The 18,383-nt window shown below is 39.7% G+C and overlaps 1 protein-coding gene across 33 annotated transcripts in view; it reads right to left on the bottom strand.

Moving 5' to 3' along the window:
- Positions 1–15,353: 15,353 nt before the first annotated feature.
- The window catches only part of CAMK2G (calcium/calmodulin dependent protein kinase II gamma), a 182,854-nt gene continuing 179,824 nt past the window's right edge, over positions 15,354–18,383 (bottom strand). For all 33 annotated transcript variants that reach the window (XM_075216644.1, XM_075216648.1, XM_075216654.1 and 30 more), the window contains one exon: positions 15,354–17,945. The gene's annotated coding sequence lies outside the window, so the exon portion shown is untranslated. The remainder of the gene's footprint in view (positions 17,946–18,383) is intronic.

Below are 18,383 nucleotides of genomic sequence, written 5' to 3'. Positions count from 1 at the left end.
CATCTACTCAAATTTGTATTTTGCCACATTGCCCATATTTCCACTGTCATAAAGGAATCTAACACAATCACAAGATACTTTAGCTGTTGATAATTTAGTATGAAGAATGTGAATCAATATTTTCAACAGAATATAAAGGTTTCACAAATGTGTGTCCAGTCGTAAAATAGTAATAGAGCACCATCTTGTGGACAACATGTAAGATGCATCTACAGACCCATCCAAGAATTTTATGGCACTGCTGAACTAATACTCGTTGAATGAATTATTTGTGAGTTTATCATTTATAACAGCTAATATGGGGAATACAGGAGGCCCAAATTATGTCTGATTTCTTACCAACTTGGCTGCAATTACTTAATTACAGTAGGATTATCTAGCCATCTAGTTACACATCAGGAGATTGATTCATTAAGGAACATAAATGGTGACACGTACCATATTCCGCGTAAAATCGTTCTGCGTCTACCCAGATCCGGACCATATGCAAGTGAACACAGCAACGTCCAATCATCTTGGAGCGCAAAGTACCCTTACTACAGTCTACAATTTTATGGTCGGCCGGGAGGGGATTGGGCGTATGCACGTAGTAAAAGTACAGTAAAGGCGTGCCAAGCTCAAGTGCACACAGCAGCGCCCGATTCAAGCTTTGAGCATCTCACGTGTTTTTCTGTCGTATCATTTGCACCAGCTACATGTCTGGTGTAAGTACCAAATGATAGTGATGATGGTCACATATACAAGATAGAACATGTGTTTTCAATCAGAAGCAACTGTAAAAATACATTTTAAGTACAGTAGACATTCATAACAGTCTCAGAAATGCATTTTATGGGGAAAAAATACTTTTTTTTAAATGTCATTAATGACTATATTATTAACATCTGGTATAAATTGAATAGGTTTTTTTTGAGCGCTCTATTGTGGCTTTATATTGGATGTATCCTGCAGTGTATTGTCTGTTAGAGAACAGCGTTCCTAGACCGGTATTCATCAACAGACGCATCTTTATATCCGCTCATTGTTGAATACGATTTATGTTTGTTTGTTTTTTATAAAAGCGCATAATACGTTCATTTTGCGTGTCTTAATGAATCAGGCCCAGGATGTTCAGAGAAACCAAAAGAGCTCAGAATAATGCCAGTTTTCATGATCTCTTCATATAAGTGCAATTGATTTTATCAATAAATTGAGTATTTGTATCTGTAATAGAAAATTGAAGTGAATCAGTCAAATATAAATTCATTGCTATTTTGGGCTTCTCAAAACAAATCCCTATCTTCCAATACTAAAATTCCAATACTATTATGTGTAAAAACTCGCTATTTCAGATCCATACACCAAAAGGCTGATGCAGAGTTAAACTCAACTTGGGCATAATTTACTGACCAAACATGTTCACACAAAAATAGCGTATATAAGCCCATATTCTTAATAGCGCGCGTCTCAAAACGCGTCCAGCTCTGCATCTATAGCTTATGAACCATATTTATGACAGGTATAATTACAACCACAAACTCAGAACCAGGCCATAAGTACATTAAAACTTTGCAAACATTTGTTTTCATAGCGAAACATGCATTTGCTATTAGGCTTCAAATAATACAGCAGATATAACTTCCTTCTCACGTATGCATCAAAGTAGCAAAACAAAATGTTTTTAATACACACACAAACTCCTATAATAGATGCACAATCAATGAAGAAAGCATCTAGCAGGCTTAGAGGTGAAGTCACAATCAGCCAGTGAGAAGCGGTTACCTAGTGCTACTACTTTGTTGTTGGAAGTTTTCTGGTGGCTATTTACTCTGTAGTTTATTCCGCCTCATCCTACATACTGTATATGATTGATTGGTTATTGGGAAGACCACTGCATTAAAGGCACATTAAGCCCATTTCTAAAAGATTTCACATAAGTCCATTATCTAATGGACTTAAATGTCAACAAACATTTTGTGAGAGTGCCTGCTTCAAAAAGCAGTTAAATTGTTATTTTAAAGCACCATAATGTTGCTTGTTGTCTTTCCAGATAAGACTTTTTGCTATATCGGGCTAAAAGGAGACATTATACTTGTCATTAATTTATTTTTCTTGAAGTACTCCGTGGCAGTCCTTTCAACCAGTTAATTACCTAATCAGCTGTGTAGAGACAGGATAAAAGAAACAAACCGGGAAGGTTATATCAGATGAATAATTCTCCACTCTGGTGTCTCTCAGAAACTTCCCAAGCTGTCGAACAAACACAAACATAGAACATGGATGGAAGAATAGGGCTGCCATGGATTACTTCAAGGAAAATAAACGCCAATAATAATTCTCTAATTTCCTTTGCATACTCCATGGCAGCCCTTATAACTTGATGTATAAAAGCAGTATACATTAACAGGGTGGCTTTAACGACAATAACAATAACAATAATAACTGAACTTTTAATTGAAGGACTTTCCTTCCAAACTGTGCATTAGTCGAGACTGTGACATGTAGAAGATAATTTCTGATGAAGGTGTGAAGAGATGACCATCCAGCTGCTTTGCCGGTGTAGGCCGTTAATTCCCGAGCTTTACATGTTAATGAAGCAGCCATTGCTCTTGTAGAATGTGCCTTTAAAATTTCAGGCACTTCGCCCCTGGCCCCCTTGTAAGCTTGTGCAATAACATCTCTAAACCATCTTGGTAAAGTAGGCTTGGATGGAGCATATCTGTTGTGGGAACCTCCAGGAAGAAAGAAAAGTTGCTCTGTTTTCCTGAAACTGTTTTAAAAAGATCCAGAGTTTGCAACTGTTCTTTTTTATTAGATATTGTGAACAGAGAGATGGTAATATAACCTCTTGGTGGATATGGAAAGAGGAAACTACTTCAGGTAAATAGGCAGGATTAGTTTTTAATACTACTTCGTCAGCATAGATGTTTACGAAAGGTTCTTTATACCACAAGGCCTGTAGTTCTCCAACTTCCGCCGATATATTTTATAATTGCAGTTTGGCATCAAGAAGAACATGGAGTGCAGATATCTCATGTCTTTCAGCATAGAGAGAGCCAGACCTTTTTCAAAACTGTAAGGATTCCTAGTGAACTCAGGAAGCGGCAACAGAAGTATTAAAACCAAATGTCTTTATTCCCGGAAAATATATGAACAAAGGTTTAGTTCATGCAATATGCAGATTTTCAGGTAGCAGCATAAACAGGTATAACTGCAAAACATAAATATGAACAGGTGTGATGAATGACAGGAAAGTCCACAGTGCAACAGGTTCCAAGCAAATGACAAATATAGTTAAAATGCAGGAGCAAATATAGGGTTACCCTATTGCTGGGATGCACAAGTCTGTCCAGGGAAGCAAACAGAGTAGCTGAGTTCAGTGAACAGGCAGAGGTCTGGGCAACAAAAGTTCAAGCAGAAACCAGTGTCCAGGCAGAGTTCAGGGTCACAAGCGAATAGGCATAAACCGGTAATCAGGCCGAGGTCACAACGGGAGATCAACAGCAGTAGAACAAACACAGAGCACGATGAATTGCACAGAGCACAGATTGAAGCAGGTATTTAAAGCTGTGAGACAGGTGTAGTTCTAATCAGTCAAGGAGATTAACTCCTACAGGCATGGTGTAAAGTTCAGGAGCAGAAAAGCAGCACCTCTGATGGATTTGAAGTACTGCTGTCACATATAAAATATAGGCAGAGTCGTAACAAAAACCATCCTTAAGAAATTCCAAAATATTTGCGATACTGCCAGACATGCGATTCCCTGCTTTCTCTTTAAACCACAAAATGTATCTTTTCCAGATTCTCTAATAATAGAATAATGTTTTCTTGCTTAAATCAGTATATTAATAATTTCATCACAGACATCTTTCTGTCTCAATAGTGACCACTCAATTACATGCCATCAAAAAGGAGTCTGATTTCGGAGAAAGAAATGAAATGTCCCCGGTGAAGCTGATCTGAAAAACATTGTAGTGGCCAAGATTGCTCCTAAAGCATTCTCCAAGCCACTGAAAACCATGGGAAGCAAGGACAAAATTAAAGGATTACTACTACCTCCTCTGCCTCTTTTTTTATTTTCCTCAGATTTCGAGCAATGATAGGAAAAAGAGGAAACACATACTCTAGTATGATGTTCCATGGTATTCAGGGGCGGATTGGCCATTGAACCTACCAGGAATGTTCCCGGTAGACCGGTGGCCACAGGAGGCCGCCGAATGTTTATTGCAGGGGGTTAAAAAAATGTAAAAAAATAAAATAAAAAAATAATTATACTTAGCCCGATTGAGGACCTGGTGCCAGCAGGGGGCAGTGTGCTGGCCATGGATCACTCTCTCCAGTGTGGCTGGCGGATGTCACATGGGACGTGCACCACTTGACAGGTGGAGTCCCAAGTGTGCGCGCAGTGCGACACAGAGGAGAGGAGTCTTCAGCATTACAAGGTAAGTGTGAGGGAAGGGGGGGGCACGCGCTGCCTGCTGTCATTGAGGGAAAAGAGGGAGGGGGCCGCCTGCTGTCATTGAGGGAGAAGAGGGAGGGGGCCGCCTGCTGTCATTGTAGGAGAATATAGGGGGCTGCCTGCTGTCATTGAGGTAGAAGTTACGGGGGCTGCCTGCACTCCTTTATGAGGGAAAACGGGGGGGGGGGGGGGGGAAGGCTGCCTGCTGTCACTTGTGAGGGAATGAGGAGGGCTGCCTGCTGTCATTTGTGAGGGAACATAGGGGGGCTGTCTGCTGTCATTTGTGAGGGAAAATAGGGGGCTGCCTGCTGTCATTTGTGAGGGTAAGGAGGGGGGATTCTACAGTGTGTGTGAGGAGAAAGGAGGGGGCTGCTATAGTGTGTGATATGAGGGAAGGGAGGTGGGCTACTAATATAATGGTGGAATTTAGGTGGGGCTAATTATTTAATGGGTGCTATTTTATTCGTGGACTGATGTTGGGGCAATTTAATTTATTGATGGGCTATTTAATTTAATAGTGGGGCCTATTAAATTAAGATGGGGTGACGGGACCTATAATTTAATGCTGGGGTGGTTTACAGTTATTAATTGAATGTGGGGCTGAGTTTGGGGAGGAGGGCTATTTACTAAATCTGAATATGAAGTATTTCATGCTGGGGGTGGTTGTGGGGAATGTTAATATTAAACGTAAATTCTATTAGGTTTTTGCTGTGGTTGTTTGGAGGGATATAGATCTGTTTAAATTAGTAGTATATACATTTAATAAAGTCAGGACTGGTTGAAGGGAAATAGATCTATTTATCATATAGGAGTACTATTATTTTAATCTTGGGGCTGAAAGGAGGCCTAATTATTAAACGTGGGCACTATTGATTTAATGCCGTGGCTGGGTGGCGTTTTTCTAAATTTCATGTACCCATTATTTTTTCCAAATAGCGCCTCCAGCATTCCAGAATCCAGACAAGCAGCAACTGATCTAAAGACACCAGCATCCACATGAAAGTGACAAGAACAGGTAGGAGAGACCAGGACAGTCTGCCAACTGTCTTGAATCTGTTGGAGCAGTCCCGAATTTGGGTGACTGTCTCGCATAGTCAGGGTTTGGTCCGACTACAAGGACAGTTGGAAGGTATGTCCCACTTCACATCGTACTACTTGTGAAGGCAGAGCCGCGTGCACCTAACAGTAGTGCACACAGTATTGCCTGTGTCTGAGTATTTGTCTAAAATGTGTTTAAATTAATAACCCCTCTGTTTTAAGTGCCCCAGGCCCCCCAGAGCCTTATTCCAGCTCTGGTGATACTTTAGTGGTTCTTGCATTGATTCCATTGCCTGGCTTCTACCTTGCACTGGTCCCATTCTCAGATCACGTTGCTGAACATATGGCCAGCCCCAATTGCACTGACAATATCATTAATCCTGCCTCCTTTGCACTTAGTATATCAGCAGCAAACCCTTGGAATAGATCTCCCCTTCACTTATGCTATTGTCTGCCAACCCTGCCTGCAGTGTTATTAATTTAAACCACCACCAATCACTGGGCATATCTAGGGCTCATACACAGTTACAAGAGAAGTGTTTTCTTGCAGATGCTTGAAGCATTTCACCTTTGTGGTGATCACACTGGATAGCTATTTGTTATAAGAAGAGGGGGAGAGAGAGAGGGAGAGAGATTTGACTGGTAATTTTCATTTCATGACGTCAGGGAAAGAAACAGCAGTGCGTGAGGTGCTCATATTGCTGCTCTGGCAGACTGATCAAATACAATTGTACCAACATGTTTCGTAATAGTTAAACTTATTAAACAAAGTCAGATAGGTTTCTATGAAGGGAACATTGGACAGATGTGTCTGTCTGCAAATGCATTTATGTATAACAGAGGATTGGCAGCTTTTTCCCTGCATTGCTTTTGAGATGACCTACTGTTTCATAAGTCTTCACATCTAGGAATTCCTAAATGTTACTACAACCAAATTTCAGTAATTCTAAATCCCTCCTACTTGTGTGTTAGCCCCACCTACAGTTTTGACCCCACCCACATGAGGCCACTTCAGTCATTTTTTACAGGGCCACTTTAAGTTCGAAATGCGACCCTGATGGTAATAACAGAGAATCTACTCGGAGTACCTGGTTGTCCCTGTGACAGGAGTAAAACTGGACTACCTTGACATTCTGTGGTGTTGCTATGTGACATCATTGTCTTGCTCTCAGTACCTCCTTGCTTAAAAAAATGACTACCATTCTGATACCAGAAAAGATGTGTGTGTCATAGGAGAATGAAAATGCTGAAGTACATGCAAAACGGTCCTAATATCCAGAACACTCACTTGCATATTTCTTTCCTTTTTTAGTCTTGCATCAGTTTTGTAAGTAAATAAGCTCCCCATCCTGTGGCGCTTGAATCTGTCATAAGCACTATCCACTCTGGTTCTGAATAAGTCATAATTTGACTTCTTATCCTTGGACGTTGTCACCAGTAAAGCGTCTGCTGTGTGATCTTTGAAAGACTGACTGTATTGTCTAAAGCATCTAGGTGGTGATCACACTGGGCAAGTATATTCAGTTGAAGGTTTCACATATGACATCTTGCCCATCGAAAAATACCTAGAGCACAAGAGAACATCCATAATAGACAGAGACCAGATTTCATTGAAATCCATATTTGCAACAAGATTGAATCATGATAAGACTTCCCTGTGGAAGACATGCTTTGTCTTTTAAATATCTATCTGAACTTCCTGAAACTGGAATTGTTGAGAGAAGACATGATGACTTCTTGTTCTTACAATATGACTGGATTGTCTACATAACAAGATCATCTGTCCTGTCCTTTGCAGTGCGCTCTGACTTTGCTATGACAAGAATGTTTAAATAAAATAACAGTGTTATGCCATATTTTGTTAAAGTGTCGATAATGACCATCAATACTTTGGTGAAGGTCCTGAGACATGGAAAGGCCAAATGGAAGGCAGGTGGACTGGACGTGACAAACCCGGAAAAAGAACCTGAGGTGCTGTATTTCAATAGGACAGTGGAAATAAGCATCCTTCCCTTCCCCATTGTGTTGCGCAGCTATTTGGAAATGTCTTGCATAGACACAAAGTGATTATCTGAAAATCTATAACGGTTTTTAAACCTCTTGATAATTTTTGTACTGGAAACTGTTTTGAATAAAATCTGGTTCCTTCATGATTTGAGGGAACAGGAACAATCACCCCAGCTTTTTTAAAAAAAAAAAAAAAACCTCTGTAGACTGTTTAGTGCCTGGGACCAGGACCATCTTAACAACATTATGGGCCCCCGGCCAAAGCAGTGCACCGGGGCCCATATATATATATATATATATATATATATATATATATATATATATATATATATATATATATATATATATATATATATATATATATATATATATATGTATAGAGATACAGATAAAGATATATAGAGATAGAGAGATGTACTTGCTCAGTGACCCTTGAAGGTTTTTTTTTGCAGGTTTTTTTTTTTTTCTGCAGGATTATTTATTCTAATTAAGAGCCCTGCCCATGGGGCCCCATCGCCCGTGGGGCCCCCGGGCACCTGCCCATCGTGCCCAATGGAAAAGATGGCCCTGCCTGGGACTCCAGAGGCGAAAATAGAGTTCAGGACCTGACAACATTTTTCCCTTGAGGCAAATGATGAAGTTCTATGTTGCAGCCCTTGCTAACTACATCCTGGACTCACCAATAATGAATGGTAAGTTTCTATGCCTCTGCAAAGTTTGCATTTCTGCCCCATCAAAAATAAACAGAGATTGGGTTTGGAAATTGCCATTGTGTGGATTGCAGTCCTGGTTCTGTCTTTTAGCTCTAAGGGGACCAAAAAGTCTAAGGGCTAGATTTACTAAGCTGCGGGTTTGAAAAAGTGGGGATGTTGCCTATAGCAACCAATCAGATTCTAGCTTTCATTTATTTAGTACCTTCTACAAAATGACAGCTAGAATCTGATTGGTTGCTATAGGCAACATCCCCACTTTTTCAAACCCGCAGCTTAGTAAATCTAGCCCTAAGAGGCATATTTACTAAACTGCGGGTTTGAAAAAGTGCAGATGTTGCCTATGGCAACCAGATTATAGTTATTATTTGTCTAATACATTCTACATAATGACAGCTAGAATCTGATTGGTTGCTATAGGCAACATCTCCAATTTTTCAAACCCGCAGTTTAGTAAATATACCCCTAAGAGTGTTGTCAAGCTGCTTATAATAGTGTTTCCCTAGTATATAAGTAAGAGATACCTTAAACTGTGTATTGAGCAAGAGTAAGAAAAACAGTTCTTATATCCTGAAGTAAATGAGTAGACCTACCTCCAGTGATCCTCTGCACCTCTGAGTCATGCATTTGACCAAAAAGGACCTTCAAAGTACCTTAAAATGGCTATGCGATCTTTAAATTGCAGATTTGCAGACCGTGTATGCAGTCAAGGAACCCTTCTTACCCATACTGCTGGTCATATTTAATTTGTGAGGCCTCGTTGGTATCCAACGAGGCCTCATACATTAAATTAATATTTTCTGCATAATAGCCACACATTTCAGTAGATATTGTCTACTAATCTTTTCTTCAATATCTGTCAGTCATGGCCAAAACTCTTGAGAATGACACAAATATTATTTTTCACAGAGTCTGCTGCCTCAGTTTTTATGATGGCAATTTGCATATACTCCAGAATGTCATGAGGAGTGATCAGATGAATTGCAATTAATTTCAAAGTCCCTCTTTGCCATGACAATGAACTTTATTCCAAAAACAACATTTCCACTGCATTTCAGCCCTGCCACAAAAGGATCAGCTGACATCAGGTCAGTGATTCGCTCGTTAACACAGATGAGAGTGTTGACGAGGATAAAGCTGGAGATCACTCTGTCATGCTGATTGAGTTAGAACAACAGACTGGAAGCTTTAAAAGGAGGGTGGTGCTTGAAATTATTGTTCTTCCTCTGTTAACCATGGTTATCTGCAAGGAAACATGAGCAAGGATATTTCTGCTAGTAAAATTGCACCACAATCAACCATTTATTGGATCATCAAGAACTTTAAGGAGAGAGGTTCAATAGTTGTGAAAAAGGCTACAGAGCGCCCAAGAACATCCAGCAAGTGCCAGGACCGTGTCCTAAGGTTGATTCAGCTGCAGGATCGGTGCACCACCAGTGCAGAGCTCGCTCAGGAATGGCAGCTGGCCGGTGTGAGTGCATCTGCACACACAGTGAGGAGAAGACATTTGGAGGATGACCTGGTGTCAAGAAGGCCAGCAAAGAAGCCACTTCTCTCCAGGGAAAACATCCGGGCCAGACGGATATTCTGCAAAATGTACAAGGATTGGACTGCTGAGGAATGGAGTAACGCCATTATCTCCGATGAATCCCCTTTCAGATTGTTTGGGACATCTGGAAAAATGCTCGTCTGGAGAAAGAAAGGTGAGCGCTACCATCAGTCCTGTGTCATGCCAACGGTAAAGCATCCTGAGACCATTCATGTGTGGGGTTGTTTCTCAGCCAAGGAAGTGGGCTCACACACAATTTTGTCTAAGAACACAGCCATGAATAAGAATGGCATCAAAACATCCTCCAAGAGAAACTTCTCCCAACCATCCAAGAACAGTTTGGAGACGAACAATGACATTTCCAGCATGATGGAGCACCATGTCATAAGGCAAAAGTGATAACTAAGTGGCTCGGGAATCAAAATATTGACATTTTGGTTCCATGGCCAGCAAACTCCCCAGACCTTAATCCCATTGAGAACTTGTGGTCAATCCTCAAGAGGCGGGTGGACAAACAAAAACCCACAAATTCTGACAAACTCCAAGCATTGAGGCAAGAACGGGCGGCCATCAGACAATATGTGGCCAAGAAGTTGATTGACAGGATGCCATGGTGAATTGCAGAGGTCTTCAAAAAGAAGGGTTAACACTGCAAATATTGACTCTTTGCATAAACTTAATGTAATTGTCAATAAAAGCCTTAGACACTTATGAAATGCTTGTAATTTTATTTCAGTATATCATAGCAACATCTGACAAAAATGTCTAAAAACACTAAAGCAGCAAACGTTGTGAAAACCAATACTTGTGTCATTCTCAAAACGTTTGGCCATGACTGTAGGGCATTAGCCCACGATCTGAGTGCTCTAGAGACCTAGGGGTATATTTACTAAACTGCGGGTTTGAAAAAGGTGGAGATGTTGCCTATAGCAACCAATCAGATTTTACCTGACATTTTGTAAATTTTACAAAATGTCAGGTAAAATCTGATTGGTTCCTATAGGCAACATCTCCACTTTTTCAAATCCGCAGTTTAATAAATATACCGTTAGACTTGCTATAGCTGAATCAATTTTCGGCACAAGGTTCCCTTTAAAGATACTCATCCTGAAAGATATACATGTTTGTCCAACATTGACATTCCTTGTATACCAGATCTTTTAGAACTTGGTATGTATGAAGTATCATCCATTCCCATGAACGTATTGATATAAGGATCAAATTGACTGGGTTAAATAATCTTTAACCTACTGAGTCACTATCAGACGTAGAATCTAAACCACTAGAGAACTAAATGGCTCACAAATAGATAGACCAGGCATCATGTCCCCTTAATCGTCATTATTTTGAGTGCCATCACTTTTTGTCCCTTGTTCATCATCAAGGGAAAAAACTATTTAAATAGTTCAGGAGGTTAGGAAACCTCCCCTTTTTAGGAGCACATGATGTACATAGGACTCCTAAACTGTTATTTGATAAGGCATTATCACATGCTGCACATACATGATTATTAGACTATCATGTTATTTTCCCATGCACAGGCTCTATAAGTGCACTGTTGAATTGATAAAAACATATACTACTGCTATACTACCATCTTTAATTATTATTTTTTTTAGAAAAAATACCTATAACTAGGGCATTATCTAAGTCCATTTATTCAGTGCTATGTGCATGTAAGCAATATTTGTCTTTCTGCAGCAACAGCTTAGGATAATCAGGCAGCTAGTGAGACAAGCTGGCTGGTGCGGTCTTCAGGGCTGCCATCAGAGGGGTATGGGGGGGAACTAGCATATGGGGCCCGAGCTCACCAGGGGTCCATGTCCAGCGCTGCACACCACCGATTTTTTTTTTTTTTTTGCTTCTTTAAATCTGGAGGTTCAGTGGGAATGCTGTGCAAACAACCTCTGCGATCTGTGCATGGGCTGTCACATCACATACTACTCACTGTGGCCACATCATTCATAGAGTACTGTACTACAGCTTGTAGTACAGTATTCTATGAATGGATTGTGAGGCTGCAGTGAGTAGTGTGTGATGTGACAGCCTGTGCATGCACCACAAATCACTGTAGGTAGTAGTTAGATCCTTTTCACCCCGTGACATCACAGGTCATGTGGCTGTAGCAGTCACATGGTACACCATGCAGGAGCCGCTGGAAATCTTTGTTCCTGGGGTAATGTGATGGAGAGGGGGCATGTGTATGTGTGAAGCATGTGGGTATGTCTAAAGCATGTGGACAGAGGGGGCATGTGTGTGCGTAAAGCATGTGGGTATGTGTATGTGTAAAGCATGTGGGCAGGTGTATATGTAAAGCATGTGGACAGAGGGGGCACGTGTGTGTAGAGCATGTGTGTAAAGAGGGGGGATAACGGCGGCAGGAGGAAGGGGGCCCTGCCTGTTTCATTTGTACTGGATCCTACAATTTCTAATGGCAGCCCTGGCTGTCATTATAAAGAGACGTGCACCGGCCCAATTCCTAGGTGTCAGCATGTGAACTCATTAAGAGCTTACAGAATCCTGCACCAGCCATGCTGCTACCCAGAGGGCAGGCAGGAAGCGGCTCAGGAAAAGTCCGAGCTATAGAAAGGTAAGCCCACATACAAGCACATAAAATAACAAATACTGTGTGTGTATGTTAGTGAAATTATACTGTAAGCTCCAATGGGGCAGGGACTGATGCGAGTTCTCTGTACGGCGCTGCGGGATTAGTGGCGCTATATAAATAGACGATGATGATGACACTACACTGAACTCCTTACTAAACTGAGACAGGAAAAAAGACACAAGAGTAGACGAGGGAGTCACCTTAGATACCCTACAGGTGTGTTTCGGTTTTCCTTTCTCTACTCCGCTGCTTGGGGAGTTAGCTCATTGCAAGGACTGCCATAGAGTATGCAAAAGAAAATTCCTCTTCCTCAGTTATATCTGCTGTATTCCCCTTTCCAAAATGTAGGTAGAAATACTTTGCATGTCAGACATTTGTTTGGAGGGGAGGGATTAGAAACCCTGTCTGATTGTCAGGGGAGGGCTGGCAAATTTTATCCAGGGGGCAAATCTCGACTCAGCAGCCTATTTTATAGGATAAAAATGCAGGTGGCGCAGCCCAAAGTAGCCCACTGTGGGACCAGCCCGGAGGGCAGATGCCCCCCTGCCCCTGGTGATTGTATGTATTGAGGGTGTTGTTTGCAAGAGTAGAATTAGCATGAGGTAAGAGATGTTACTCCCCCCCACTGTCCTGTATCTGTAAGTAACCACTAACATGATATAGCAGCTCACAGTGCACTCCTTGCAGTTAATGCGAGTGCATGATTTTGTGCTAAGAGCAGCATAACTTTTTGCTGTACCTTAGAGTATGTTTTTTTGGACAATATTAATGTGTCATCATCTCCATCTGCACAAAGAGGAAGTAGGTAGAGTCTGAGGTAGTGGGCACCCAGTCGTCTGCAGTTCCTGACCTGCATCAGATCCATTATAGGAAGGAATTCAATATCAAATCCTGTTGAACTGAATCTTGCCGCTAAAATGCACACTGAAGACAAGTAGGATGAGCCTTAATGATAAATCTGCTTTGTAGTTTTAGTTCCTGAAAAAAATAGTTATTTGCACTGAAATTGCACTAAGACTGGCTATAATCTTTGAGCACAGTATTGATCTGAATCTAGAACTAAACCCTCAATTACATACACCTGCTTTCTGGAAAACACTAGAGAAAAAGCCTTTCTTCATTTTTGAACAGAGCATCATTACATTTGGCCTGGTGGATAGGGGAGTTACAGAAGCGCAATTAACTATACACTTTAGCCTACACTGCCCAATTTAAAGTGAACATTGTGGCAATTCCAAATACAATCATGTATTAAGTCAAAATCAGGGTCAAGTTTCAGTTCCAGGGTTTAGTCCTACTACTTTTGTGTGCATGTTATACATAATATACTATTAATAATACTTACTCTGCTAGAAGTCTAAGACAGTGGTGCTTAGTATCCTATAATCCCATAATAGGATGAGAATATGGAGAGATTCTGTGAAAGTTTACATATTTGTTTGAATACTTGATATTTTGTAACATTTCCACTGGTGCAAGGCCTGGCCAACCTGTGGCTCTTCCAGTCCCTGTATACTCTGACTGCTATCTCCTGGCACAGCAAGCTGGAGCTTTGTTTTTGCAATACTTTGATAGCCACAGGTTGGCCAGACTTGCACTAGTGTTCCCATGAATGTTAATGAAATTTGCAGAAAGGTGCACAAATCCCTTTTAAGTTGCCCCTTTATAAACAGCTCTCCAGTGCCATCAGCAGCACAGCTAACCTCCTTTACCGATTTTTAACTGGTGGTCTCAGATAGCCGTCATTTTAGTTAGCCAATTGCAATACAGCAACATGTGGACCCGACAACTGCAGAGGAAACAGTTTTCAACAGCTTTGAGAACATGTTGCCATTTTTAGAATAAAAGATAACATAATGACAGACATATTAGGTGTAACAGTTACAGTTTTTATTTATAACATCCAGGCCTCCATTCAATTAATGTGTTAATAAAGCAAAAACTTCTGGGGAAAACATCTTCTGCAGCCACACCAAGGAAAAGGCAACCAAGGATCGCCCATCCTTGTAGCTCGAACTGCCCAATAATGTTAACAGGTAATTCTCTTCCTGTAGCGTGTTCGACACAAAGAAAGCATGGAGAAAATGATTTTATACCACAATTATGTGATATCAGAGAGCAGTAAAATGTCCTGCGTAAACTATTTATAACCTTACAATGGGTCCTTCTAAGTGATTTTACTGGTAGACCATCAAAAAACTGTCCACACAAACACATGGATTAATCACATAGTTGCTAGCGGTCTGTGTGTTCCTATATTCTTAAAGGAATCTAACAAGACAGGGAAAAGCAAGCAGGGTATCATCCTTGCGGATGGTGCCGGACCTGTTCCCCCAGGTTCTGTTGTGCCTGAGGTTACTGCCTGTCCTGTCTAACCCATGTCCATGCTCATCTAATCCAGCCAACATACTCATCAATGGGTTCTCAAAACATATTCATTGCTGAGGGTAGAAACAAATAAATAATTCCCAGGTGCAAATAAAGTGGTATGTACTATGCAATGTAAAAACTTGTTTATAGATAAACTGGTTAAAGCACAACAACAACAACAACAACACTGTTATATAAGATCAAAACAATCATCTTATATAACAGTGTTATTGTGTTTTAACCAGTTTATCTATAAACATATGTTTTACATTGCATAGTACATAGCAGTTTATTTGCGCCTGGAAATCATTTGTTTCTAGTGTTTTTGGGAGACTTTCGGGAATTCACTCCCTCCTCACTTTATTACGGCAGCAGCATATTTCACATCATATACTGAGCTGATCATTCTACCATTTATATTGGTGAAAGAGTCGTAGGTGATGGTGAGAAATTTGAAGCAGATGTAGTTACAAAGAAAAACTTGATCATCATTAATATTTTAATTTATTAGCGCAATCTTTTGTGAGAGCACGTAAAGTGAGTGGCGTAAGATTTGTTCTATTCCAATTCTTTATTTTAAATCCATGTGAAGAAAAAAAATGTAGTAAAATATTAATAAGACAAAACTGGAAGCATGGTTTAAATGTTATTTTATTAAATACCTTTTGTCAAAGGTTTCAATGTAACAAAGCTATGAAGATCTACCAACATTCAGAACAAACAAACACAGGGTAATTGTTTTATTTTTCTATTATCATGCAAAGATTCTGCATCAAATGCCTTTCCAAGTCCTGTTTAAAACGTGATATTTATAATATATATTATATATATGCTTACAATAGCCCCATAAGATAACAGTAACAATGCTAGAAGTGTACTGGTTTGTCAGATAATGACCATACCAAGCTAAAAGGATTTTTATTAACTTAAAAAGAAAAATTATTTTTCCCCCAGACAGTGAAAACAATTAGAAAAAAAAAAATATAACAGGAAAAAATTAGAAAGGTTTTATTTTAGAAAGATGCACTAAATACAGAGCGATTCTCATATAATTAATCAAGTATACAGTGAAGGAGCAGACCTTAAGTAGACATGCATAACTTTTCTTCATTTAACTGCATATATTTTATTTTCCGTTTGGTTTTCCCTTTTGTTTTAACTGTTAAAACGCCTAAAACATTTCTTCCAAACTTGTTAAAATTTAGTGCTGTTGGAAACAAAAAACAAAAAGAATAAACACATTCTTCCCAAAACACATGAAAAAGCCTACCCCCACCCCAATCCCTCCCGTGTGCTCTTATAATTTCACACAAGCATTACAAACTGTTTTGTGTTAACCCAATTCCTTGTCATTATCATCTACAATATCTGATTGAATATATAACCACCTAATATATTGTTCCTTTCCATTACATCTCGCACCGGTCATCCCAGGAATTCTGGAGAACATGCTTAGCCCATGTGCAAATATCCACAAATACAGTTTCTTCAGTAAGCCCAACTTACGACTTGGTTATTACAAGTGGGGTTGACATACCATTACATGCACCTATCAAAACACTTAAATAGTCCAAATTGTGCAACAATGGCAAGAGAACAACTTTCTTTCCACCCAAAAAATTCTGAACAGTCTTTATTTTATTTTTTTCTTAAGGCGACCAAAAACATTACAGCCCAATGAGAACGGATGTTTTTTGTTGCAATTCTATCAGTCTGCATTAACAATCAGTTGTATCTCTAGATTAGGCTTGTTTCAGAGAAGGTAGATTTATTTCAAATTGTGCATTTTTTGTTTTTTTGTTTTACAATTTGTGATATACAGCATAATTTAGTTTACATATCTGTTAGCGCTACTAGTCAGGATAAAGAGAGATGTTAACCTCTCGGTAATGGAAAACCCAGGTGTGGGAAAGCCAAGCATCCTTGGACCTAAATGATATTTTTGCAGAAAGAGGGGAGTGCAGACTCAGACACTGATTAGGAGAGAAAGCAGAGGGCTTTACAAAGAGATGGAAACCTTAAAGACTTGGTTTTCTCAAAAATGAAGTTATCAAACAGACACTGTTCACCCTCTTGCAAGAAAATGAAGGGTCACCAGACCACACAGTTTAGAAGGTGCAGGCAAGCATAGAAAGACATGCATACATCTCTACGCATCCACGTTCAGTGTATTGGTTCACTCAAGACAGACCACTCATGACGTACAAGCAGATAGTTTTAATATCTGCTTAATATTACACAAAGCTTTATCACTGTGAAAATATATCAGCCCCTTTTCCATATATACCATCAGGGAAGTGGTTTTATTATAAACCTTTCCCAAAACACGTCAGCTTCAATTTTTCGTCTATGTTCTCCCAAGAGCTCATACCAAAATTAATTATATCAACATAGCCACTAATGAAATGTTCCTTCTGCAGGATGTACATTATATACCTTTTCTATATACCTATTTCTTTAATATTTCTCCCTGCCCATTCCCTTCTTAACATAGACCATTTCTGTTCTTAGGAGCCAGTGGTTGGGTGGCAACTTTGCCAGCTCATTGCTACGTTGGACGTGAAAGAACAATTCAGCCAACAATATCTGGAAGGTTTCAAAAGTTATCATTAAAAATAAAATATAGAACAGAATGAAAAAAATAAACACCTCCTCTTGTGGCTCTACCATATGCAACAATGCAGGTCAACAGCTTAAGAGATGAAGACCGCAGCAGTCCTCAGGGTTATAATACACCCCCATATCTCTGCCCTGGCATTATGTGGTTCAGCAGCTCCTCCAATTAATAGGTCTAGTTATTTTTTTTATTAACCTTACACGTCGTATTCTTATTTTATTTTTCCTTTTCCCAAATGATGCCTGAGGTGGCTGTCAATCCCATCCTCTTTCTAAAAGCAGCCACATACTCCTCAGCCTGGTTTTTAACAAACAATATATATATGTTTTTATGTTAGTTTTTGCTCATTTTGAAACTTTAAAAACACCTCCGTACAGCAGGAACAGACACGATGGATCCATGAAATACAACAATTAGCCAGCAGCTGCTTCAGCCTCAGAATGCATGCAGGGTTTTCGTGCATTTTTGGCTACTGCCGGCATCAATATTTTTATTTTTTTGAATTTTTTACTTTTTATCATTTTAAAACTTCTCAACGAACAGGACTGTTGCCGCCGTTTAGGCAATCCACACTTGCTCGCTAGAAAGAGGTTCTTCCACTGGAGAGGCTGTTGCGGTACAAGAAAAAATAGAGAAGATGTGGGTGATGGGGTTGGTGTAAGGAGAGAGAAGAAAGACATGACAGCAAACATGTTAATCCCGTATTAGATAAAAAATATAATTGTAATGAAACATGGTGTGATTTATAGTTTTGTTCTTTTAGTACATATGGAGCAACTTTTATGACAAATGAAAAACACTGGCATCTTAGCCTGTGACATTGTGCGTTTCTGAGAGTCCAATGACCAAGAAAATATGCTTCCCCTCTATGTTGGATAATCCCTCCTTATACCATACAGATATCACTGTTGCTTATAACTGTTAATGAGGAGGTTTAGCTTAAGACTAAAAAAACAAAATATAATTAGCATTATAACAGCATTATAATAAGCAAAGTCACAGAATAAATGTATTTTGTTCAAGTACTGAAGTACAAAATGGCAAAA

The sequence above is a fragment of the Mixophyes fleayi genome, chromosome 6 (assembly GCF_038048845.1).
Source record: "Mixophyes fleayi isolate aMixFle1 chromosome 6, aMixFle1.hap1, whole genome shotgun sequence".
Lineage (NCBI taxonomy): Eukaryota > Metazoa > Chordata > Amphibia > Anura > Limnodynastidae > Mixophyes > Mixophyes fleayi.
The sequence above is the reverse complement of the archived record's forward strand: the minus strand, read 5'-3'. Positions and strand labels throughout refer to the sequence as shown.